We start from the raw sequence: 25,101 nt of genomic DNA on the forward strand, positions 1-25,101 counted from the left end.
TTTGGGAATGGGAAAAGCAGAGGCGGAGGAGAGCAGATAAGCTCTTCTTTCTTAGGTTTCAGGGTGAAATAAACGCACCTGACGCCCGCGTGGCAGAAGAGCTCCGCCAGCTGAGCGAGCCGGGGCTGGACAGAGGCTGTAAACTCCGGGACACTCGTGAGACTCCGCCCAGTGTTAGCACTCGCGCGTTCCCGTGAGGGCGTGCACGCGTACGCAGTCTTGTCTCGCGCAGGGTCGAGCCTGTCAGGCGGGAAATCTCGCGAGATCGGAGACTGGGATGACTGTCGGGAGGAGGGGAGTGGTGTCGGGGAAGGGGGGGAATCTGGGCAGCGGCCGGGCTCTGTGGCTTCAGGGCTCGGAGAGAGAGAGGGAGGGTGGCAAAGAGAGTGAGTCGGTGCCTCCGCCTGCCTAAGGAGAGAGAAGGGGTCCCGCTTGCCTGCGCCCTTCGCGGGCCGAGAGCGCGAGGCACCCGCAACCTCTGAGGCCTCCGGCCCCTGGGGACCCCGCCCCGCCGCCGGCCGGCCGGCCCGGGGCCTCTCTTCCCTTTGTGAGCGCCCCCTTTCCAGGGGTGGTGGTGGTGGCGGAGGGCTGTGCGTGGGCCCGCCCGCCGAGGGGCCGCGGCGGGGGACCGAGAGGGCCTCGGCTGTGTGAGGACAGGAGGCGGCCGAGGCCCGGGCCGGTTCCCCCGAGGCGGCGGCGGCGGCGGCGGCGGAGGCTCCCGGCACTTCCCCGCGCCATCTTAGCTGAGCCCAAGCGCTGAGGGCGCCTCCTCGACCCCGGTCGTCCCCTCGCCCCCCCCCCCCCCGCCCCTTGTCGCAGAGCTTGGGCTGGGCGGCTTGCTGGGGCTCCGGGGGGGGGGGCGGCGGTCTGTCGCCTGGCCCCCTCCTCCTCACTCCTCGCCCTCCAGCATAGCGGCTCCCTCGGCGCTGCAGGGGGCTGCGCCTGCCTACTCCGCCCCAGACCTGTCGGCGAAAGGGTAAGGGCACCTCTGCTTTGGGAAAGGGAGACATGGAGGGGGCGGGGAAATTCGGCCCACTCTGGCCGCTGCGCGGAAGCTGGGATGTGGGGGTGGGGTGGGGGAGGGAGACAAGGAGGGTCTGTGATTCTGTGGGTGGGGTGAGGAAGCTGGTGAGCTAGGCGCCCTCCTGTTTTGAGGGGCAAGAGCAATTGCATTCCTCTTTCCTGAGGGTCACCGGAAGGGGTGGTGGAAGGGGATGTCTCGAGGAAGGTGTGGCCCTCCTAGGGAGACAGGGTTGATGTGCACCCCGACTTAAAGGCGCGAGGTCCCCTTCCCTTCTGATCCCTCTGCTCCTCCCTCTTCTCCTTTGTAGTGTCTGTGTATTCTTGAGAAGGGAGACTGCTCTGGGTAGTCTACTGGGTAGATTCCTCCCGCTCCCCAGGAAGTCTGTACCCCACTTCTGTAGGGGTGATGGAAGCGTTTCTTTCCCCCTACCCTTCCCCATCCTTTAGTCTGCTGCAGTGCTGCAGAAGTCCAAGGCAGTTTCTTCATACACAGGCCCGTGTATACACTGAAGGGAGGGGGAGCGGGAGAGGGAAGTAATGGCGATTCCCTTAGAAAGGTTACCCCTTTTCCTTTGGTTTTAAATCGATAACAGTACCGGTTTAATACTCTTCCTCTTGAGATCTGTCCGTGGGAAGTATATCTGTTCCTGTTGTTATTGCGGGGATATGGCCACTCAAGAGGGACCCTGCCATGTTAGGAACAGTTTTGATGGTCTCTCTTGCTCTCTCATTTGAACACTAGATTGACTTTGTGTGAGCATATTGGGTTTTCGTTAAGATTCAAGTAAAATAATTTTGTTTTCTCTGATTTCCCACTTTTTTTTTCCCCTCTTCCTATGACTTTTACTTGAAGAATTATTCAAGATTATTCTGTACAGACAGGATGTCTGATGGACATTGCTTCTCCCTGAGCTGTGAATTTTTAGGGTTAATACTATTTTGTATACATCGAAATGGAATTTTCCCAAAATGATTAGGCCACACACCTTTCTATTGCAAATGCTTTGTTTCTTAGTGTAAGGGAAAAATAAACGTTAATTTGCCTGATTATGCTGTAGTAGAATATTCTGTAGTCAAAAAGTCATTTTCCACTTTTGCTTCATGTCATATTTGTTTAAGACAAATCATCTTATCTGGTTTGCGGTAGTACTTATTGGTTTTGTTTAGTAGAATAGAAATAAATTAAAAAAAAATTACATTCTAGAAGTATGTTGCCAAGTTCTTCTTGTGACCAAAGAGTAGTCTTGAAGTCTATAGTTGATACTTTTCTCTTTACTGATGGAGTGAGTTCAAAACGTTCCATACTTGAATATTCATATAATTAAATAACTGTTACACAGAGTGATGAAGATGACTAAATACAGAAATCATGTCTTGACATTTTACTAGCAAGTTGTATTTATTGTTTAAGCTTTACTTAGTGGCTGACTTGTTTTTAAATACTTCCCTGCCATCTACATTTTACATTGTTCATCAGAGCTCTTTTGGTGTTTGTTGCATTTTGAAACCCATTTTAAGACAAGGATTTAAAGATGTTAGAGGCAGTAGTAGTGTTAAGCATTAATTTAGTTTCTGTCTTATTTCATGATTTTAATATAGGAGGACACGTTAATGGTATGTTAAGTCAGTTTTTATTATTTTTACTTGGCAAATCTACTTGCTTTCTTTATTCTCCTGATTTTTTATCTGAATTCATTTAAATTTAAACAGCACTTCTCATTTGAATCTTTATTTCATGGCACAATGCTGCATGTTGTGGTGGGCAGTTTTTCCCTGTATGGCAAACTGTGACGTAAAGTTTAATTCTCTGTATTATGGCTTGTTGTTGATAATTAATTCATATATATTAGCATGTGTAAACCCCAGCATACTGCTTATTAAAGAGTGTCTGTTTTGTCTTTCAAAGATGTAGAGAGAGGGGATTTGTCAATAAGGGTTATAAAACTTAAGGATGTAGACAGAATATAGGTAAACTACTTGCTATACATCAGAATGCTGGAACTAAGAAGTACTCTTTAGAAAAATTATAAAGAGACCCTTGTCAATAGTTGGTAGGAATTCTGCTAAAAGTGGTAAAATTATGTTCATGACCAATTAGGTAAATTCATTATTGGGGGAAAAACTGAGGGTTATGGCAACTGAGTTCTGATGCTGCTGTCAGAAAGAGAATACTGAGAACTGTTAGTCTGAGTTGGTTGATTGCAGATTAGTATGGTACCTCTTGTGTTTCTAAATAGTTCATCTACAAAATGGCAGTGGACATCACTTCCTGTTCTTTCACAACTGACTCTCTGAATTCCCTTTTAATGACTTAATTTTTGGCATTCTCGTATCTGATTTGCTAATTTTGTTATAATTCTCATGCTTTATAGATGGAAGAATTTGTTAGAATCAATTTAGTTTTAAAAGGTTTTATATAGAATTATCTTGACAGTAACTAAGTATCCTTCCAAATTAAAGGATATTTTCTCAAACATTTAAACTCTGAAAGGTTTTAAAGAAACATAACAATATACAGGACCAAAAGTATGAGTGAACTAAATAGAAAGTAGTTACTGTATTTTCTGTAATATATATATTGGGAGAACAGTAGATATGCAGTTAATTGACCATGTTAGTATACACCATGCTTTCTGCATATCAAAGTATAGGCATGATACTTGATCCCATGTTATGATGCCATCCCACTAGTATGAAAGAAACTAATTATTTGCAAAATACTAGAAGAACCAAATACTCTTAACCATAAAAAGTGTAATTTAAGAATTTTCTAGTACTTGTAAATATGGAGCTGGAGGAGGGCACAGCATCCCATTCTAGTATTTTTGCCAGGAGAATTCCGTGGACAGAGGAGTCTGGTGGGTGACGGTCCATAGGGTCACAGAGAGTCTGACATGACTGAAATGACTTAGCATGCACGCAGTGGATATGAATACTTAGTAAATCCAGAAGTTATCTAGAGGGCCAATTCTTGGCATTGAATTTACATTTGAGATTGATCTGTTATTCAGATTACCTGGAAATAAATTCTGTTTTTCTTTGACCACTTCAAATATTAAAAGCATTTTCTCTCTCCTGTGTATATCTTTTTGGTTATCAGTAGTCTGTTGTAACAATTGCACTCATACTATTAACTTTTTAGAAATTAGGAGCTTTTTTATATGTATTAGTTAAGGGCTGCTGTTCAGTTCCGGATTATATATGAATGAATCTCTTCTAAAGGTTCAATTCTGTAGTCAAAAATAAAAGTGAGATTGTTGTATCAGAGTGCCAATGTATGTTCATCCACCTTTAGGTTTCTGTACTTGTTCATGGCTGGATTATTTTTTTTATTGTTCAGGGTTTCAAATTTTAAAATGTGAGTGTAGGAGAAAGAAATGGCAACCCACTCCAGTATTCTTGCCTGGAAAAGTCCATGGACAGAGGAGCCTGGCGGGCTGCAGCCCATGGGGTTAGATGACTGAGCATGCATGCATGAGGGTGGAGGGAGATGGGTTGGTAGCAATAAACTGGTAGAACTAAAAAATAAATAAATGTAAGTGTAAAAAACACAAATCCATTATATTGGATTAAAATTTTTAATTTTTAATGATAAAAATTAATATTTAGTATCATTAAAGTGTCTCATACCTTCTTAAAAAATCCACATGAATTTAAAAATTGTTTGGAGGGACTAGAAACAGTTTCAGTTGGGATGTTCTGTCAACATTTGGTAACAATTATTTCTATATCAGTCTCTTGTTTGTGCTAGAAGACTTTTTGTTCTGAAATAGAGTTTAAGGCTGCATCCTCTTACCTAGTGACAGAATTGAGTGGCCCATAAAAGGTGGAAAGGCTTTTCACAATATAAAGTACTTGGCATGTAAATAGAGTTAATGAAAGTACAGGTTACTAAATACTTTATATAATAAATATATAGCCTGTTAAAAATATCAATGACACTGGAATTGTTATGTAAACATAACTACATTTAATGTACCCTAACTTATCTTTGGAGAAGGCAATGGCGACCCACTCCAGTACTCTTGCCTGGAAAATCCCATAGATGGAGGAGCCTGGTAGGCTGCAGTCCATGGGGTCGCTAAGAGTTGGACACGACTGAGCGACTTCACTTTCACTTTTCACTTTCATGGATTGGAGAAGGAAATGGCAACCCACTCCAGTGTTCTTGCCTGGAGAATCCCAGGGACGGCGGAGCCTGATGGGCTGCCGTCTATGGGGTCGTACAGAGTTGGACACAACTGAAGCGAATTAGCAGCAACTTATCTTTAAAGTTAAGAAGGGGATGATTTTTCCTTTTGATAAAGTTATTCAATATGATAGTGTTGTGCAGATTCAGAAATAAATGAATTACTTCATTTAAGGAGCACACATGCAAAGTTCAGTTTCTGAGAAAAGCTGCTGCTGCTGCTGCTAAGTAGCTTCAGTCATGTCTGACTCTGTGCAACCCCATAGACGGCAGCCCACCAGGCTCCCCTGTCCCTAGGATTCTCCAAGCAAGAACACTGGAGCGGGTTGCCATTTCCTTCTCCAATGCATGAAATTGAAAAATGAAAGTGAAGTCGCTCAGTCGTGTCCAACTCTTAGCGACCCCATGGACTGCAGCCTACCAGGCTCCTCCATCCATGGGATTTTCCAGGCAAGAGTACTGGAGTGGGTCGCCATTGCCTTCTCCTCTGAGAAAAGCATCAACAGATAATGGTATGGAGCACAATATTTGGATCTGTAGTCACCAATAATAAACTGGCGCTTCAGTTCAGTTCTGTTGCTCAGTTGTGTCTGACTCTTTGCGACCCCATGAATTGCAGCACTCCAGGCCTCCTTGTCCATCACCAACTCCCGGAGTTCACTCAGACTCACGTCCATCGAGTCAGTGATGCCATCCAACCATCTCATTCTCTGTCGTCCCCTTCTCCTCCTGCCCCCAATCCCTCCCAGCATCAGAGTCTTTTCCAATGAGTCAACTCTTCGCATGAGGTGGCCAAAGTACTGGAGTTTCAGCTTTAGCATCATTCCTTCCAAAGAAATCCCAGGGCTAATCTTCAGAATGGACTGGTTGGATCTCCTTGCAGACCAAGGGACTCTCAAGAGTCTTCTCCAACACCACAGTTCAAAAGCATCAATTCTTCAGCACTCAGCTTTCTTCACAGTCCAACTCTCACATCCATACATGACCACTGGAAAAACCATAGCCTTGACTAGACGGACCTTTGTTGGCAAAGTAATGTCTCTGCTTTTCAATATGCTGTCTAAGTTGGTCACAACTTTCCTTCCAAGCATTTAATGTATCTTAATTTCACCATTTATTAGCTGTGTGACTTCTTTATGTCACTTTTTAAGCCTCACTTTCCCTGGTGGCTCAGAGAAGGAAATGGCAACCCACTCCAGTATTCTTGCCTGGAAAATCACATAGACAGAGAGGCCTGGTGGGCTACAGTCCATGGGGTCTCAAAGAGTCGGACACAGCTGAGTGACTAACAAACTTCCCTAGTGGCTCAGATGGTAAAGAATACGCCTGCAATGCAGGAGACCTGGGTTCAATCCCTGGGTTGAGAAGATCCCCTGGAGAAGGGAATGGCAACCCACTCTAGTATTCTTGCCTGGAGAATTCCATGGACAGAGGAGCATGGCAGGCTACAGTCCCTGGTTGCAAAGAGTCGTCTTGAGTGACTGAACACTTTCCTGGTCTATAAAATGAAAATAATGTCTACTTTATAAGGTTGTTAGGTTTAAATGGGATAATACTTGTTAAGTACTTAACATATTGCTTGATATGTAGTAAGCACTCAGTAAGATGTTGGCTTTCACATACTGGCCACTTAATAAATGTTTACAAATGAAGATAGGGAGTCTTAATTTTTAAGAATGAATTATATTCCATAATTTTTATTTGAAGTTAGATTTATACATTTGGACCTCTCTTTCTCTGTGTATGTGTGAGTGTGTGTATATATATATATATGCATATAACATATTTTTGAAAGAAATGGTTAGAATTTCTTTTTTAAAATAATATTTATTTATTTGGCTGACTGAGTCCTACTTACCATGTGGGATCTTCAATCTTCATTGCTGCATGGGGGATCTTTAGTTGCGGCATGTGGAATTTAGTTTCCTGACCAGGGATCAAACCCCAGTGCCCTCCATTGGGAGCTCAGAGTCTTAGCCACTGGACTGTCACAGAAGTCCCAGAAAAGGTTACACTTTCTAACCAAGGGTAGCTTGCAAACTTTTTGTACCTATAATGAACTACTATGTGGTTCTGTAAGAGATTTTCTTTTTCCTTTGCTGGATGTAAACCTGTCTTGAAGACAAAATTTCCTTTCCCTTTAGTTGTTGTTGGTGTTCAGTCACTGAGTTTGTGTCCAACTTTTTGCAGCCCCATGGACTGTAGCCCGCCAGGCTCCTCTGTCCTCCACCATCTCCCGGAGTTTGCTCAAATTCATGTCCATTGAGTCAGTGATGCTATTAATATCTAACCATCTCATCCTCTGCCACCCGCTTCTCCTTTTGCCTTGTTTCCCCCTGCATCAGGGTCTTTTACAATGAGTTGGCTCTTCGAATCAGGTGGCCAGAGTTTTGGAGTTTCAGCGTCATCAGCAGTCCTTCCAATGAATATTGAGGGTTGATTTTCTTTAGGATTGACTGGTTTGATCTTCTTGCAGTCCAAGGAGACTTCTAAGTCTCATACTTCTACTTCCTGGAACTCTTTTCAGTGTCCCTGGCTTTGAAGGAATTCAAAGTAGTCATGTTCTCCTAAGGCTTTTTCTAGGTGTGTTTTGTAGGTATGTCCCACCTTGAACATGCTTTATATTCCACAGTATATTAATTCAGCAAATGTTAAGTGATGATCATGTGCCAATAAGACTTGGTCCCTGCCGTGGAGGAATTCTGTCTTTTCATTTTTTCCACTTAAATAGTTTTCTCAAACTAGATATTCAGAGGAAAGCAGGGACCTTCCCATGGTTGTCAGTTCCTCTAAACCAGTTCTTTTCAAATTTTAGGTTGTGACCCATTAGTAACTTGTCAGTTCAATTTAGTGGATCACAACACCAGGTTTTTTTAATGAAAAATAATGAGGAAATGTCAGAGTGTGATATGTAAGTAAAGGTGAGCGTTGTAATGGGAAACTTCTTTTGGCTTTATTTTTATGAGTTCTGGGTACACAGTTAAATTGTTTTGAAATTTCTTTTTGAACCCTCATATCTGAATATGCTTATTTTTTCTTTTTCTTTCAACAACTCTCCTTTCAGTCTCTCCTGATTCTAGTCTCTCATCTATTTGTTAGTTATGTTGCACATATTTACCTTTCCTAGGTCTTAAATCTTGTAGGGTACTGAAGACTTTTGTCTAGTAAGTCCTGGGCAGGATGCCAGCAGTTTGGGGTATGATGATAACTTCTGAGGTTTTTATTTTGGGGAATATATTATCACATATCTAATGTCACATCTTACGTGAGGGCAGTTTCTCACGAATTGCAGAATTTATTAAAAAAAAAAAACAAAACTTTATTTGGAGCATAATAAAATATATTTTTGAGGCATATGTAGATTTAAACTATTAGTTGTAACATGTAATTCAATAAAGTTTATTATTATTACTAAATGTATTGAGTATATTTGAAAAATTTCAGTGTACTTCTGTGCATTGTCTAAAGATACCCTTATGTTTTGATGTTTTTAATTGACTTAATGATAGTAGTTACAAGTCTCTATAGTTTGTATTTTGGACTGATTTCTTCCAATTTATTCCCATGAAAACTGAGAAAAGTTTCAGAAAAAAGTTGATGAACAGCATTATTAAACAAGGTCAAGGTTTTTTTCCTTTTTTACACTTGGGAATTTAGTGTCACTCAAAATTGGAAAAGCTTTGTCTCTTTGCCAAAAGCATCCGTAATCCTTGATTGTTTTAATAACTTACTAATGTGTAATTGTACTTGATAAGGAAACTTGAGTCTTCAACGTTGCACGAAAAACTCTGTATGGTATATAGTATAATATTTAATATGTAGACTTTAAGTTAACTCTTGCTGTGTAAATGATAGGTGATGACTGTGATGTTTTATAGAGACCATCACTTCGTAGGAGTACACTGTTTCAGTTGTTTCTTAAAATTCAAGGGTTCTGAGTCCTGGGGTGCAGTGTAGTGTGCTCACTTTCACATTCTTTACTTTATGTGATTGTTAGTGATGGTAATTTTCCCATTACCTGGAAAAGCACAAATAATTTAAACACAGAGTAATGAAAAGATCCTTTTATCTTTAATTTAGATACTGACAAAATCGTTTTGTGTATTATGTATGAAAGTTCAGTTCTGTGAAGTAATGCCATAAAACTTAAGGCTAAAAGGATTTTAAGAAGGAAAAGATGTGAAAAATTTCTACTTAGGAAAGAAATGCTCTGTAGTAGAAAAACTTGAATGCTAACTGTAGAAAGTATAGAATATGGATATTTGTTTATGTGATACTTTGAGCTCATTGTGGATATGCATGCAAATGTAAACTGGAGAAATCACTGTGTTCAAAAATAGCATGGTTTTAGGGGAAAACAACAATAGTGATACATGAATTTTGTTTTGTAATGTATATTAGATACTTTGATAAGTATCTAATATATCTGATATATCTGACTAATATATCTGATTCTTAGAAGAATAAGCTTTACAAAAGAGTTTGTTCCTGTAGTAAAAGAAGTTTTACTAAATCCCTAAATAATGGATTGTTACCAAATGAGTTTTTCTTTGGTTGAATACATAAGAAATAGATATTGTTTATTATTTAATCATCAAATCAATGATAAGGGTGGTGGGTTTTTAAATTTATTTTTTGTTTTGCTTTTGCATTTAGTATTAATAGTTTCAGTTCATTTCAGTCGCTCAGTGGTGTCCAGCTCTTTGCGACCCCATGGACTGCAGCACACCAGGCCTCCCTGTCCATCACCAACTCCCGTTTACCCAAACTCATTTCCATTGAGTCGGTGATGCCATCCAACCATCTCATCCTCTGTCATCCTCTTCTCCTCCCGCCTTCAATCTTTCCCAGCACCAGGGTCTTTTCCAGTGAGTCAGTTCTTCGCATCAGGGGGCCAGAGTATTGGAGTTTCAGCCTCAGCATTAGTCCTTCTGATTTCCTTCGGGATGGACTGGTTGGATCTCCTTGCAGTCCAAGGGATTCTCAAGAGTCTTCTCCAACACGAGAGTCCAAAAGCATCAATTCTTTGACGCTTTCTTTATAGTCCAACTCTCACATCCATACATGACTACTGGAAAGACCATAGCTTTGACTAGACGGACCTTTGTTGGCAAAAATAGTTTCAGTATCAGAAGGGAATTGGGTTTTGTGTCTTTAAGAAGGACGGAATGTGATTTTTTCTTTTTTTGCATTTTTTTTTTTTCAATCAACCAGAATGGACCCACGTTGGCAGTTAAATGTTTTGAAAACTTTAGATAGTAATCAAATTAAGAACTTTTCATTTTTATTTATCAGATTTGGAATGCAGATATTTTAATAATAAATCATTCTCTCAAAAATTTTCCTTCAATTGAATACTTAGGCTACTAACATTTTACAGTCTGTCTACTCTAAACAACTAAATTTAATAAGGCATCTGGTTAATTTAAAAGCCTTGTAAATACACATTTTCGTTCAACCTTCCAGGAGATGGCAAGGAGTATATTAGGGGAGGAATAGTGAAATAGATACAGTAAGCAAACATCTAAAATGTATTTTATGGTTATCTTAGAGGTGATAAATCCAGTCATCACCAATAAAATGGTTCTGTTGTTGAGATACAAAATGTTTATTAAGTAATACAAAAACTAATTGTTTTTGACAATACATTAAGGTATACTGCCATTATGTTTTTTTTTTAATATAAATTATATTGGATTAATATTAAGTGAAATGGTATCCCAAATTTTAGTTTTCTATTATTCTGCTTTATCTTATTCAGGTGGCATTGTGATATGTGATTAAAACATTTTTTTTTAAAGTTTTATTCTTTTAATCCTTTTCAAACATAGTCATTAAGCTATTTGGTTTACTCTTATTTGGTCTAAGCTTAATATAGATATCAATTTCAATTTAACTACTTGAAATACATAGATTATAGTTTATAATCTGTTGATTTTTACTATGAATGCATCCAATCAGAATGGTAATTGATGGAATTTAAATTTAAAGACTACCAGTGGGCTTTCTTCATAGCTCAGTTGGTAAAGCATCTGTCTGCAATGCAGGAGACCTGGGTTCAATTCCTGGGTCGGGAAGATCCCCTGGAGAAGGAAATGGCAACCCACTCCAGTATTCTTGCTTGGAGAATCCCGTGGACAAAGGAGCCTGGTGGGCTGCAGTCCATGGGGTCACAAGAGTCGGACATGACTTAGTGACTAAATCACCACCAGTGTAGCTAGTATACTATATAGCTTTAGTATCAAAATAAGATTCTGTAATAACACATGTACTTGTTATGTATCTTTTGAGTGCTACATTCCAGGCACTGTGATTATCAAAATAGGTTCAGTGATGACATCTCTTATTATACATTTTTAAATGCTATTTGCTAGGTACTAAGCTGAGATACTGAAATGAGTACGATTTAATCTCTCCTGTTTTTTCAGTTTAGCAGGGAAACAGACTTGGAGACAAATTATATAAAAACGCAGTGCGAAATTTCTCAATCATGGCAGTATTGACATTTTAGGTAGGATAATTCATTGTTGTGGGGGGTCTGTGTTGTAGAAGACCATTTGCAGTATCCCTGGCCTTTACCTTTAGATACCAGAAGCACTCCCTCTTCCCAGTTGTGACAATTAAAAATGTTTCCAGACATTGTCAAATGCCCCCTGGGGAGTAAAATCACCTCTTATTGAGACTCACTGGCGTAGTGAAAAGTTACAAAGAGCTGTTATTGTACAAGTGAAGGAAAGTCAAGGAATGTTTAGGTGGAGTGACCCCTTATGGGAGTGAAATATTGTATGAATCTTGAAGAAAAGTAGAACATGAAAGATCAGTGTCTAATAAGAGTGTAATTACTTATAGTTTGTGGCTGTAGGCTATGTTGTTTGGAAGGGAAATTCAGTAAAATGAAGCTCAAAAACTACTTTGGGGCCATGTATCTTTTAAACTATTTAATTGAGTTATAATTAGTGCAGCAAAATGCATAAATATTAAGTGTAAGCTTGTTGAATTTTTGCAAATTTATATACTACTGTAACTCCCATGCACAACAACATATGGAACATTTGCAGCATCTCTCACAGTTATTTCTTTTTTCCTTTTTTTAAAAAAAATTAATCCTTGTTGTTTTTTTAAATTAATTTAGAAAAATACTTGTCTGCACTGGGTCTTAGTTGCGGCATGCAGGATCTTTTAGTTGTGACATCTGGAATCTAGTTCCTTGACCAGGGATCAAACCCAGGGCCCCCTGCATTGGGAGTGTAGAGTCTTGGTCACTGGACCACCAGGCAAGTGCCTCTTACAGTTATTTCTTGAAGGCCCTTTTTTGCTGTGCTCCTATTTGATATGAAAACCATATAAAAGCAAGGATATGGTATGATCAGATTTATGTTTTGAAAAGATTACTCTGGAATTATTGCAGAGAATAGATGGGCAAAAATTATACATAGAGAGGTTGGTTAGAAGGTCATTACAGAAGCCTATAAATAAGGAGTAGCACTCATATGATGGATTTGAGAGAGATTACAAATAGCTGTGAAAAGAAGGGAAGCGAAAAACAAAGGAGAAAAGGAAAGATATTCCCATTTGAATGCAGAGTTCCAAAGAATAGCAAGGAGAGATAAGAAAGCCTTCCTCAGTGATCAATGCAAAGAAATAGAGGAAAACAACAGAATGCGAAAGACTAGAGATCTCTTCAAGAAAATTAGAGATACCAAGGGAACATTTCATGCAAAAATGGGCTTGATAAAGGACAGAAATGGTATGGACCTAACAGAAGCAGAAGATATTAATAAGAGGTGGCAAGAATACACAGAAGAACTGTACAAAAAAGATCTTCACGACCCAGATAATCTCGATGGTGTGATCACTGACCTAGAGCCAGACATCCTGGAATGTGAAGTCAAGTGGGCCTTAGAAAGCATCACTACGAACAAAGCTAGTGGAGGTAATGGAATTCCAGTGGAGCTATTTCAAATCCTGAAAGATGATGCTGTGAAAGTGCTGCACTCAGTATGCCAGCAAATTTGGAAAACTCAGCAGTGGCCACAGGACTGGAAAAGGTCAGTTTTCATTCCAATCCCAAAGAAAGGCAGTGCCAAAGAATGCTCAGACTACCGCACAATTGCACTCATCTCACATGCTAGTAAAGTAATGCTTAAAATTCTGCAAGCCAGGCTTCAGCAATACGTGAACCGTGACCTTCCAGATGTTCAAGCTGGTTTTAGAAAAGGCAGAGGAACCAGGGATAGAATTGCTGACATCCTCTAGATCATGGAAAAAGCAAGAGAGTTCCAGAAAAACATCTATTTCTGCTTTCTTGACTATGCCAAAGCCTTTGACTGTGTGGATCACAATCAACTGTGGAAAATTCTGAAAGAGATGGGCATACCAGACCACCTGACCTGCCTCTTGATAAACCTGTATGCAGGTCAGGAAGCAATGGTTAGAACTGGACATGGAACAGCAGACTGGTTCCAAATAGGAAAAGGAGTACGTCAAGGCTGTATATTGTCACCCTGCTTATTTAACTTCTATGCAGAGTACGTCATGAGAAAGGCTGGGCTGGAGGAAGCACAAGCTGGAATCAAGATTGCCGGGAGAAATATCAATAACCTCAGATATGCAGATGACACCACCCTTATGGCAGAAAGTGAAGAGGAACTCAAAAGCCTCTTGATGAAAGTGAAAGTGGAGAGTGAAAAAGTTGGCTTAAAGCTCAACATTCAGAAAACTAAGATCATGGCATCTGGTGCCATCACTTCATGGCAAATAGATGGGGAAACAGTGGCTGACTTTATTTTTCTGGGCTCCAGAATCACTGCAGATGGTGATTGCAGCAATGAAATTAAAAGACACTTATTCTTTGGAAGGAAAGTTATAATCAACCTAGATAGCATATTAAAAAGCAGAGACATTTCTTTGCCAACAAAGTTCCCTCTAGTCAAGGCTGTGGTTTTTCCAGTAGTCATGTATGGATATGAGAGATGAACTGTGAAGAAAGCTGCTGTTGCTGCTGCTAAGTCACTTCAGTTGTGTCCGACTCTTTGCGACCCCATAGACGGCAGCCTACCAGGCTCCCCCGTCCCTAGGATTCTCCAGGCAAGAACACTGGAGTGGGATGCCATTTCCTTCTCCAGTGCATGAAAGTGAAAAGTGAAAGTGAAGTCTCTCAGTCGTGCCCAACCCTCAGTGACCCCATGGACTGCAGCCTTCCAAGCTCCAAAGCTGAGCGTTGAAGAATTGATGCTTTTGAACTGTGGTATTGGTTGGAGAAGACTCTTGTGAGTTCCTTGGACTGCAAGGAGATCCAACCAGTCCATCCTTAAGGAGACCAGTCCTAGGTGTTCATTGGAAGGACTGATGCTGAAGCTGAAACTCCAATACTTTGGCCACCTCATGGGAAGAGTTGACTCATAGGAAAAGACCCTGATGCTGGGAGGGATTGGGGGCAGGAGGAGAAGGGGACGACAGAGAATGAGATGGCTGGATGGCATCACCGACTCGATGCACATGAGTCTGAGTGAACTCTGGGAGTTGGTGATGGACAGGGAGGCCTGGCGTGCTGCAATTCATGGGGTTTCAAAGAGTTGGACACAACTGAGCGACTGAACTGAACTGAAGGTAGAAATATTGATGGAGATCAGTTCACTAGAGGTAGGGGAAAGGATATGTTAAGAATGACTCTAATTTTTCAAAAAAAGGGAAAGATAGTGATTTTGGCTTTGGTTGTGTATCAGTCAGGAGAGACCAGGTTATGTAGTGGTAACAGTTCAAACATTTCAGAGACTTAACAGGACAAATGTTTTTTGCTTGACATGATGTGTATATAGTGTGGGCTGGTGGGGCATTCTGTTGTTCTTACTATGTAGGATCTCAGATTAATGGAGATTACATCACATGGTTCCATGATTTCTTGCCATGGGAAGGAGACTGTTGCTAATAACTCACTGGTTCTTAAAGTGTCTTTCTAGAAGAGGGTCATATCATTTTGGCTTATCATTTATTGGCCAAAACAAGTTATATGGCCTAAAGAGATTTCACAGAGAAGGTAAAAAAGTGCAGTATGTCCTGAAAAGGAGAACTGAAATATTTCAGCTATGATAAATATATGTTGATTTACAGCTTATTTAGTCATTTCAAAAATGAATTATGTGACATTTATGATTAGAATTTTAGTAGTAAGAAGACCCACTGTTTATTGATTCAGGCACTACTTTATATGTATGTGTATATACACACACACACACATATATATTAATACATGTTTTATTTAAGTTTTTCATAACATCCCTGAAAGGTGAATAGCAAGTTGCATTTTGTAGGGGGTAACTGATGCTCTTGAAGTTAAATAACTTACTGGCTAGGCCAGTAAGTGCTGGAGCCAGGAGTGTCTGTAAAGCCTGGGTTGTACTCTTATTTGGTTGGGTAAAAACTATTTGGCAGTAGGGTAGAAGGAGGGAAAAAAACTGATTGGATAATCAATCAAATATTGTTGATTCGACTTAATATTGTTAATTAGACTTAAATGAACTAGCAGTGGTATTCTTGTAAATAACATTTTTTGTCTAAGATTTTTGGGAAATGTTACAAGTATAGACTAATTTCACTGCGTTTTAAAGTTTCACAGATTAATATCTGCTGAGTCTTATTTATTTATTTTGTTTTTTACTGCCTTCTCTCTGGGTTTCTGCCTGTATCACTCTACTGAACCTTTTCTCTAATTTTTTTCATTCTTTTAGATTTTTTAATTTTTAATTTTTAATTGAAGGATAATTACAGTATTGTGTTGGTTTCTGCTGTACATCAACATGGATCAGCTATAGGTATACATATGTCCCCTCGCTTTTAAGCCTCCCTCCCACCCCATCTCACCCCTCTAGATTGTCACAGAGCCCTGGTTTGAGTTCCCTGAGTCATCCAGCAAATTCCCACATAGGTTAGTGTGTATGTGTTCATGCTGCTCTCCATCTGTCCCACTCTCTCCTTCCCACTCACTGCCCCCCACCATGCCCATAAGCTTGTTCTGTCTGTCTTCATCTCCACTGCTGCCCTGCACATAGGTTCATCAGTACCATCTTTCTGCATTCCACTGTTGTTGTTTAGTCTCTCAGTCGTGGCTGACTCTGCAACCCCGTGGACTGCAGGATGCCAGGCCTCCCTGTCCTTCACTATCTCCCGCAGTTCGCTCAAACTGTCTGCCGCCTCTTCTCCTGTCCTTAATCTTTCCCTGCATCAGGGTCTTTTTCAATGAATCAGCTCTTTGCACCAGGTAGCCAAAATTTTGGAGCTTTTGCTTCAGTCCTTTCAGTGAATATTCAGGATTAATTTCCTTTGGGATTGACTGGATTGATCTCCTTGCTGTCTGTATGTATTAATATATGATTTTTGTTTTTCTCTTTCTGACTTACTTCACTCTGTATAGAAGGCTCTAGGTTCATCCACCTCATTTTCTGTAATTTTTTGAGTGTGAGAATCTTTCATCAGTTCTTTGTACATGAAATGCTAGTGTATGTGATATGCCTTTCTATTACTGTTAGTGAGCATTTCTTTTTAGGTATGTGAATTGCTAGTCATAGGGGTGTTGGTAATAGAATAAGAGGGAGTCTAGCTGTTGAGAACAGAAAATTCAAGTTGAAAGCTGAGTCAGGAGTAGGAATTTTTATAAGAAAACCTTAGAAAAGATTAAAGGAAACAAGTAACTCTGATCTGTAAAACTGTCTTCTTACCTTGGTTGGAAGAAAAGGGCTTATTTTTAGATTATCTCCTTCTTAAGAATTTGTTTTACTGGTTCTTTCTGACTTCCCTTAACTGTAGATGTCTCTTGGCACTTGATATTTTTCTTTCTCTCTCTGGTCATCTTTTTCTGCCTGTTCTTTCCAGTGCCTCTCCCAACCCCATCCTGTGTATCCAACTGCTTAAGAAGTTTTGTACTTCTTGGTTATCTATAGGCACATCGGGTTCAACATATCTAAAAAGAACTCATCTTTTTCATCTCTTCTTGCAAAACATTTTTTTAAAAAGTTAACTTTACCAAGGGCACAACTTAGTGACTAAACAAACAACAATTTACTTGGCAGTAAAATTCACATTTTTAACGTACAGATCAGTGACTCTAACCATCAACCTAGTGAAATATAGAACATTTTTATTTCATCTAAAAATTCCTGAACAGTCTCATTCTACTCTTATTCTTAGACAGCCACTGATGTGATTTCTGTTATTGTGAATTAGATTTGTCTTTTCTAGAGTTACATAGAAATGGAATCACACAGTATGTGTTTTTGTGCTTGGCTTCTTTGTCTTGGCATAATGTCTGTGCTATTTATCCATGTTGTGTGTATCAGCAGTTCTTTTTTATGTTCCTTAGTAATATCCCTGTGTTGTGATATACCATTAATTCACTTATTGATTGATAGTTGCATCATTTCCAGTTTTTGACTATTGCAAGTAAAGCTGTTTTGAAAATTTGTGTGCAAGTTTTTTATGGACATCTATTTTTTTTTCTTTTTACAACCTTTCTAAAGTCTTGTAACTAGAAACTGGGATATTTTTTTTTTTCTTTTAATCTCTTTCCTCACTTACATTCATCCAATAGATCATGAAGTCATGGAGTTTCTTTTTAAATGGTTTTACCCTTATGTTCTCTTTTTCAAAGATCTTTAGCATTCTTGAAAAGTATTTTAATTTTGTGAAGCCTTATTTTAGGAATAGGGCATGTAAGGGTGATTAGGCAGAAGGTGTCCTTGCTAAGTGAGGTTATAGCCAGGTGGGAATGCTGACTGAAACTGGGGAGAGGATGGTGCTGACATTGAAGTTACAGGATGGGGAAAGGGGATGTTGCTGCTGAATGTGCTTCCTCCCTGCCTGGTAAAGCACTGTTTTAGTCCCTATTCTTGTTGGTAGGTTGAGATTGCCATTTTTAGGTTTTTGTTTTGTTGTCTGTTTATAGGTATATTTGTAATGTGTCTGACGAAAAGAAAGTTCTTTTTTCATGGATATGCTCATTGCTAAGAAATCTTCAGCCAGTTACTTAACATGGGCCTTGGCTTCCTTATCGGTAAAATGGGGATAATAATAATAGGCTTGTCACATAGGGTTATTAAGAAGATTAGAAGCATTATTATATGTAAAGTTCTTAGAACAGTACCTGGCATATTGTGTTCTTTAAGTGTTTGCTAGTATGATTACCTTAATTCTGAGTTACTTAAAAGGCTGACTTTTCCTCTCCCATTTCAGTTCCTCTTCCATATTACTGTAAGATTTATCTCCCAGCACACCACTCTTCTGTTACCTATTCACACCTATAGAACTGCTGTATTATTTGGCAACTATTTATGTGTCTTTTTCTTTTTTTCAGTTGTGGTAAAGTATACAGACAGTAAAGTGCACAAATTAAATTTTACAAATTTATCAACCACTCAGACTAAGCTATAAAAGTTTCTAACATTCCAGAAGCTTCCCATTTGTCCCTTTCTGTTCTCACATCTGTTTTGACTTCTTTGCTGTTGTTGAGTTGCTAAGTTGTGTCCGACTCTTTGCAACCCCATGGAATATAGCCTGCCAGGTTCCTCTGTCCATGGGATTTCCCAGGCAAGAATACTGGAGTGGGTTGCCATTTCCTTCTCCAGAGGATATTCCCGATGCAGGGATCGAACCTGCATCTCCTGCATTGACAGGTGGATTGTTTACCACTGAGCCATCAGAGAAGCCCTTTTGATTTCTTTACCATAGGTTATCTTTGCAAATATGTCCTTTTTTAAATTGACGTATAATTGACATACGAGTTTCTGGTGTACAACATGATTTAATAGCTGTATATATTGTAAAATGATCACTATAATAAGTCAGGTTAACATTCGTCACCATACATAGTTACAGATTTTTTGTGTGTGTGTGATGAAAACGTCTATGATCTCTACTCTTAGCAACTTTTAAGTGTGCAATACAATATTATTAATTACAGCCACGCGGCTATACATTACATCCCTGTGACATTTGTTTTATAACTAGACGTTTATACCTTTTGATCCACTTCACCTGTTTAGTTCACCCCCAGTCCCTGCCTCTGGCAACAGCCAATCTATTCTCTGTATCTCGACCTTGTTCCTGATCCGTCCCCTGCAAGATTCCACATATAAGTGAGATCACATGGTGTTCTTTCTCTGTCTATTTCACTGAAGGTCCATCCATGTTGTCCCAGATGGCAAGATTCTCTTCTCTTTTTTGGCTAAATAGTACTTCATTGTGTGTTTTTTTATGTATATGTGTGTATGTCAGATTTTCTCTGTCCAATCATTTGGTGATGGACATTTAGGTTGTTTCTCTATCTTGGTTGTTGTAAATAATGTTGCAGTGAGCATGGAGATGCATATATCTTTTAGAATTTTCATTTTCTTCAGATAAATACTCAGAAGTAGAATTGTTGGATCATATGGTAGGTTTTTTTTTTTTTAGACCCTCTAATGTTTTTCATAGTGGCTGCTTCAATTTATATTCCTGCTAACAGTATGGAAGGGTTCCCTTTTCTCCACATCTTTGCCAACACTTCTCTTCTTTTTGATAATAGCCATTTTAACAGATGTGAGGTGATATCTCACTGTGGTTTTGATTTCCATTTCCCTGATGATTAGTGATATTGAGCAGCTTTTGATGTACCTCTTGGCCTTCTGTATGTTTTCTTTGGAAAAATACCTACTCGCATCCTCTGCCCATTTTTAACTTGGATTGTATGGTTTTTTGCTCTTGAGTTGTATGAGTTTTTAAAGCTTTAAAGTTTTTAAAGTTTTCAAATATAAAGGTTATATTTGAATATTAACCCCTTGTCAGATATATGACTCACAGATAGTTTTTTGTGTTCTATAGATTGTCTTTATTTTGTTGGTGCTGCAAATAATTATTATGTTTAATTTTAACCTTATCTGTGATTGGCCCCTCCATACCTATGAGGTCTTATTTCTCATTACTGCCCAGCATACAGATTTTATTATACCTGCTCTGCCTATGTTCATGATGTCCTGTTAGTACCCTTTTGATCTCATCTGTTCTTCCTGTCCATTCCAGTGTTCTTTCCTGAGATTGCCCCCAACTGGTCCAAACTATTATTGTCTTTGTCCCCTCGGGCCCCCCGGGATATTCGTCATGTGGGATTTTAGTTCCTTGACCCCGGATTTAACCCATGCGCCCTGCGGTGGAAGAGCAGTGTCCTAACCACTAGACCGCCAGGGAATTCCTCCTGTCCTTGTTCTTATCTAGATTCTTTTTGGCTCATTTTCACTGTCCCAGGTTAGTACTTAATGAGGTGTTTTCTTTTTTTGTAATTACTTAATTGTCTTAACTTTAGTGGTACTGTGGTTATTTTCTCTTCCTCCCTTATGATGCCTAGCATAGGATACATAGTACTAATTGTTGAATAGAATCTGAATTTTTATGTTTAAGTTCTCTTAAGTATTGGATAGCAACTAGCAGTCATAATAAACAGCTTGTCAGTGAACTAAGATAACTATAAAACTACACAAAGTATAAAAATCACATTTTCATGAACCTGTGGAAATCTTGAGGCTATTCCAGTATTAGACTACAGTAGAATGGGAAATTTAAAACTGAAAGGATCATAGAGATAATCTAACTACGTATCCTTCAGTCAGTTCCGTTGCTCAGTCGTGTCTGACTCTTCGCGAACCCATGAATTGCAGCACGCCAGGCCTCCCTCTCCATCACCAACTCCCGGAGTTTACCCGGACTCATGTCCATCGAGTCGGTGATGCCATCCAGCCGTCTCATCCTCTGTCGTCCCCTTCTCCTCCTGCCCCCAATCCCTCCCAGCATCAGAGTCTTTTCCAGTGGGTCAACTCTTCACATGAGGTGGCCAAAGTACTGGAGTTTCAGCTTCAGCATCAGTCCTTCCAATGAACACCTAGGACTGATCTCCTTTAGGATGGACTGCTTGGATCTCCTTACAGTCCAAGGGACTCTCAAGAGTCTTCTCCAACACCACAGTTCAAAAGCATCAATTCTTTGGCGCTCAGCTTTCTTCACAGTCCAACTCTCACATCCATACATGACTACTGGAAAAATCAGCCTTGACTAGACGGACCTTTGTTGGCAAAGTAATGTCTCTGCTTTTTAATATGCTATAGGTGTCCTTACCCCATCTTAATGCTGAACCCATGAGAATTGCTTGCATGAGTTACAGTAGGTCTGTGAACTTCTTCAGTTTGTATGTAATTTGCTATGTATATGTGTGCATACATACATTTTTCTAGGGTAGGTAATCTGTAGCTTAATTAGACTTTCAAAGGTGTCTGTGGCTCTAAAACTTAAATATCCTGTATTGAACCAAAATATGACATTTCACTGATAAGGTAACTGAGGTTCAGAGATAATTAAAACAGAATAGGGGTGACTTACTCATATATTCATTGTTGTTCACAATGATGATCCTGAGTCAGCGGGAAAATATTAATTATGTTCAGTGTGCTTTTCTTTATAAAAAGGGAAACAAGACTATAGGAAAGAGTCTAATGCAACTAGTAAATATTTCTATCCCAGATGGTTAGAATGGACTTTTAAAAATTTGAAGTGAAATTCATATAACATTGAATTAATACTTTTAAAATGAGCAATTCAGTGGCATTTAGTATATTCATTTTGCTGCATAATTACCACTTCTTTCTAAGTTCCAGAGCATTTTACTTACCCCAGAAGCAAACCCTTTACACATTAAGTAGTTACTACCTCTTCCCCCTTTTCCCTGCTGCTGATAACCACCAGTCTGTGTTCATCTCTGTAGATTTACCTCTTCTCAATATTTTATATAAATTGAATCGTAAAATGTATGTATCTGACTTTTTTCACTAATGTAATGTTTTAGAGGTTCCTCATTTCAAGACCATCCCCAAGAAAAAGAAATGCAAAAAAGCAAACTAGCTGTCTGAGGAGGCCTTACAAATAGCTGTGAAAAGAAGGGAAGCGAAAAGCAAAGGAAAAAAGGAAACATATACCCATTTGAATGCAGAGTTCCAAAGAATAGCAAGGAGAGATATGAAAGCCTTCCTCAGCTATCAATGCAAAGAAATAGAGGAAAACAAGAGAATGCGAAAGACTAGAGATCTCTTCAAGAAAATTAGAGATACCAAGGGAGCACTTCATGCAAAGATGGGTTCGATAAAGGACAGAAATGGTATGGACCTAACAGAAGCAGAAGATATTAAGAAGAGATGGCAAGAATACACAGAAGAACGGTACAAAGAAGAGCTTCATGACCCAGATAATCACGATGGTGTGATCACTGACCTAGAGCCAGACATCCTGGAATGTGAAGTCAAGTGGGCCTTAGAAAGCATCACTATGAACAAAGCTAGTGGAGATGATGGAATTCCAGTTGAGCTATTCCAAATCCTGAAAGATGATGCTGTGAAAGTGCTGCACTCAGTATGCCAGCAAATTTGGAACACTCAGCAGTGGCCACAGGACTGGAAAAGGTCAATTTTCATTCCAATCCCAAAGAAAGGCAGTGCCAAAGAATGCTCAGACTACCGCACAATTGCACTCATCTCACACGCTAGTAAAGTAATGCTCAAAATTCTCCAAGCCAGGCTTCAGCAGTTGTGAACCGTGAACTTCCTGATGTTCAAGCTGGTTTTAGAAAAGGCAGAGGAACCACGGATCAAATTGCCAACATCCTCTGGATCATGGAAAAAGCAAGAGAGTTCCAGAAAAACATCTATTTCTGCTTTCTTGACTATGCCAAAGCCTTTGACTGTGTGGATCACAATCAACTGTGGAAAATTCTGAAAGAGATGGGCATACCAGACCACCTGACCTGCCTCTTGAGAAACCTGTATGCAGGTCAGGAAGCAATGGTTAGAACTGGACATGGAACAACAGACTGGTTCCAAATAGGAAAAGGAGTACGTCAAGGCTGTATATTGTCACCCTGCTTATTTAACTTCTATGCAGAATACATCATGAGAAAGGCTGGGCTGGAGGAAGCACAAGCTGGAATCAAGATTGCCAGGAGAAATATCAATAACCTCAGATATGCAGATGACACCACCCTTATGGCAGAAAGTGAAGAATAACTAAAGAACCTCTTGATGAAAGTGAAAGAGGAGAGTGAAAAAGTTGGCTTAAAGCTCAACATTCAGAAAACTAAGATCATGGCATCTGGTGCCATCACTTCATGGCAAATAGATGGGGAAACAGTGGAAACAGTGGCTAACTTTATTTTTCTGGGCTCCAAAATCACTGCAGATGGTGATTGCAGCAATGAAATTAAAAGACGCTTACTCCTTGGAAGGAAAGTTATGACCAACCTAGACAGCATATTAAAAAGCAGAGATATTACTTTGCCAACAAAGTTCCCTCTAGTCAAGGCTATGGTTTTTCAAGTAGTTATGCATGGATATTTCCCCATCTATTTCCCATGAAGTGGTGGGACTGGATGCCATGATCTTTGTTTTCTGAATGTTGAGCTTTAAGCCAACTTTTTCACTCTCCAGAGTTGACTCATTGGAAAAGACTCTGATGCTGGGAGGGATTGGGGGCAGGAGGAGAAGGGGACGACAGAGGATGAGATGGCTGGATGGCATCACTGACTCGATGGACATGAGTCTCAGTTAACTCTGGGAATTGGTGATGGACAGGGAGGCCTGGCGTGCTGCGATTCATGGGGTCGCAGAGTCGGACACGACTGAGCGACTGATCTGATCTGATCTGATGTATGGATGTGAGAGTTGGGCTATAAAGAAAGCTGAATGGCGGAGAATTGATGCTTTTGAACTGTGGTGTTGGAGAAGACTCTTGAGAGTCCCTTGAACTGCAAGGAGATCCAACCAGTCCATCCTGAAGGAGATCAGTCCTGGGTGTTCTTTGGAAGGACTGATGTTGAAGCTGAAACTCCAGTACTTTGGTCACCTGATGCAAAGACCTGATTCAGTTGAGAAGACCCTGATGCTGGGAAAGATTGAGGGCAGGAGGAGAAGGGGACGATAGAGGATGAAATGGCTGGATGTCATCACCGACTCGATGGACATGGGTTTGGGTGGACTCCGGGAGTTGGTGATGGAGAGGGAGGCCTGGCGTGCTGCGATTCATGGGGTCGCAAAGAGTTGGACGTGACTGAGTGACTGAACTGAACTGAACATTTAGTAGTTCATTCCTTTTTATGGGTGAGTAATATCCTGTTGTGTATATAACACATTTATTTATCCTTTCATCTGTTAATGGACATTTAGGCTGTTTTTACTTTTTGGCTGTTGTGAATAGCGCTGTTGTGACCATGTGTATACATGTACTTCTTGAAGAACCTGTTTTTAGTTCTCATGGGTATATACCAAGAAGTGAAATTGCTGGGTCATATGGTAATTCTCTGTTTAGCTTTGAGGAACTGCTAAGTGTTTTCTACAGTGCCCGAATGCACAGAGGTTCCATTTTCACCACATCAATTCCAGTTTCGCCCCATCAATTCCAATAGTTGTTATTTTTCATTAAAAAGTTTTTAAAAATAATAAGCCATCCTCATGGATATGAAAGGCTACCTCTTTTGGTTTTATTTTGTATTTCCCTAGTAACTAATGACGGAGGAGCCTGGTGGGCTACAGTCCATGGGGTCCTTAAGAGTCAGACATGACTGAGCAATGTCACTTTCACTTTTTGCTTTCATGCATTGGAGAAAGAAATGGCACCCCACTCCAGTACTCTTGCCTGGAAAATCCCATGGATGGAGGAGCCTGGTAGGCTGCAGTCCATGGGGTCGCTAAGAGTCAAGACACGATTGAGCGACTTCACTTTCACTTTCATGCATTGGAGAAGGAAATGGCAACCCACTCTAGTGTTCTTGCCTGAAGAATCCCAGGGACGGGGGAGCCTGGTAGGCTGTTGTCTATGGGGTCACACAGAGT

The 25,101-nt window shown here is 40.0% G+C and overlaps 1 protein-coding gene across 1 annotated transcript in view; it reads left to right on the plus strand.

Moving 5' to 3' along the window:
- The first annotated feature begins 886 nt into the window (after positions 1-886).
- The window catches only part of TAOK1 (TAO kinase 1), a 109,773-nt gene continuing 85,558 nt past the window's right edge, over positions 887-25,101 (plus strand). The window contains exon 1 of the mRNA XM_061389516.1: positions 887-976. The gene's annotated coding sequence lies outside the window, so the exon portion shown is untranslated. The remainder of the gene's footprint in view (positions 977-25,101) is intronic.

The sequence above is a fragment of the Bos javanicus genome, chromosome 19 (assembly GCF_032452875.1).
Source record: "Bos javanicus breed banteng chromosome 19, ARS-OSU_banteng_1.0, whole genome shotgun sequence".
NCBI classification, from domain to species: Eukaryota; Metazoa; Chordata; class Mammalia; order Artiodactyla; family Bovidae; genus Bos; species Bos javanicus.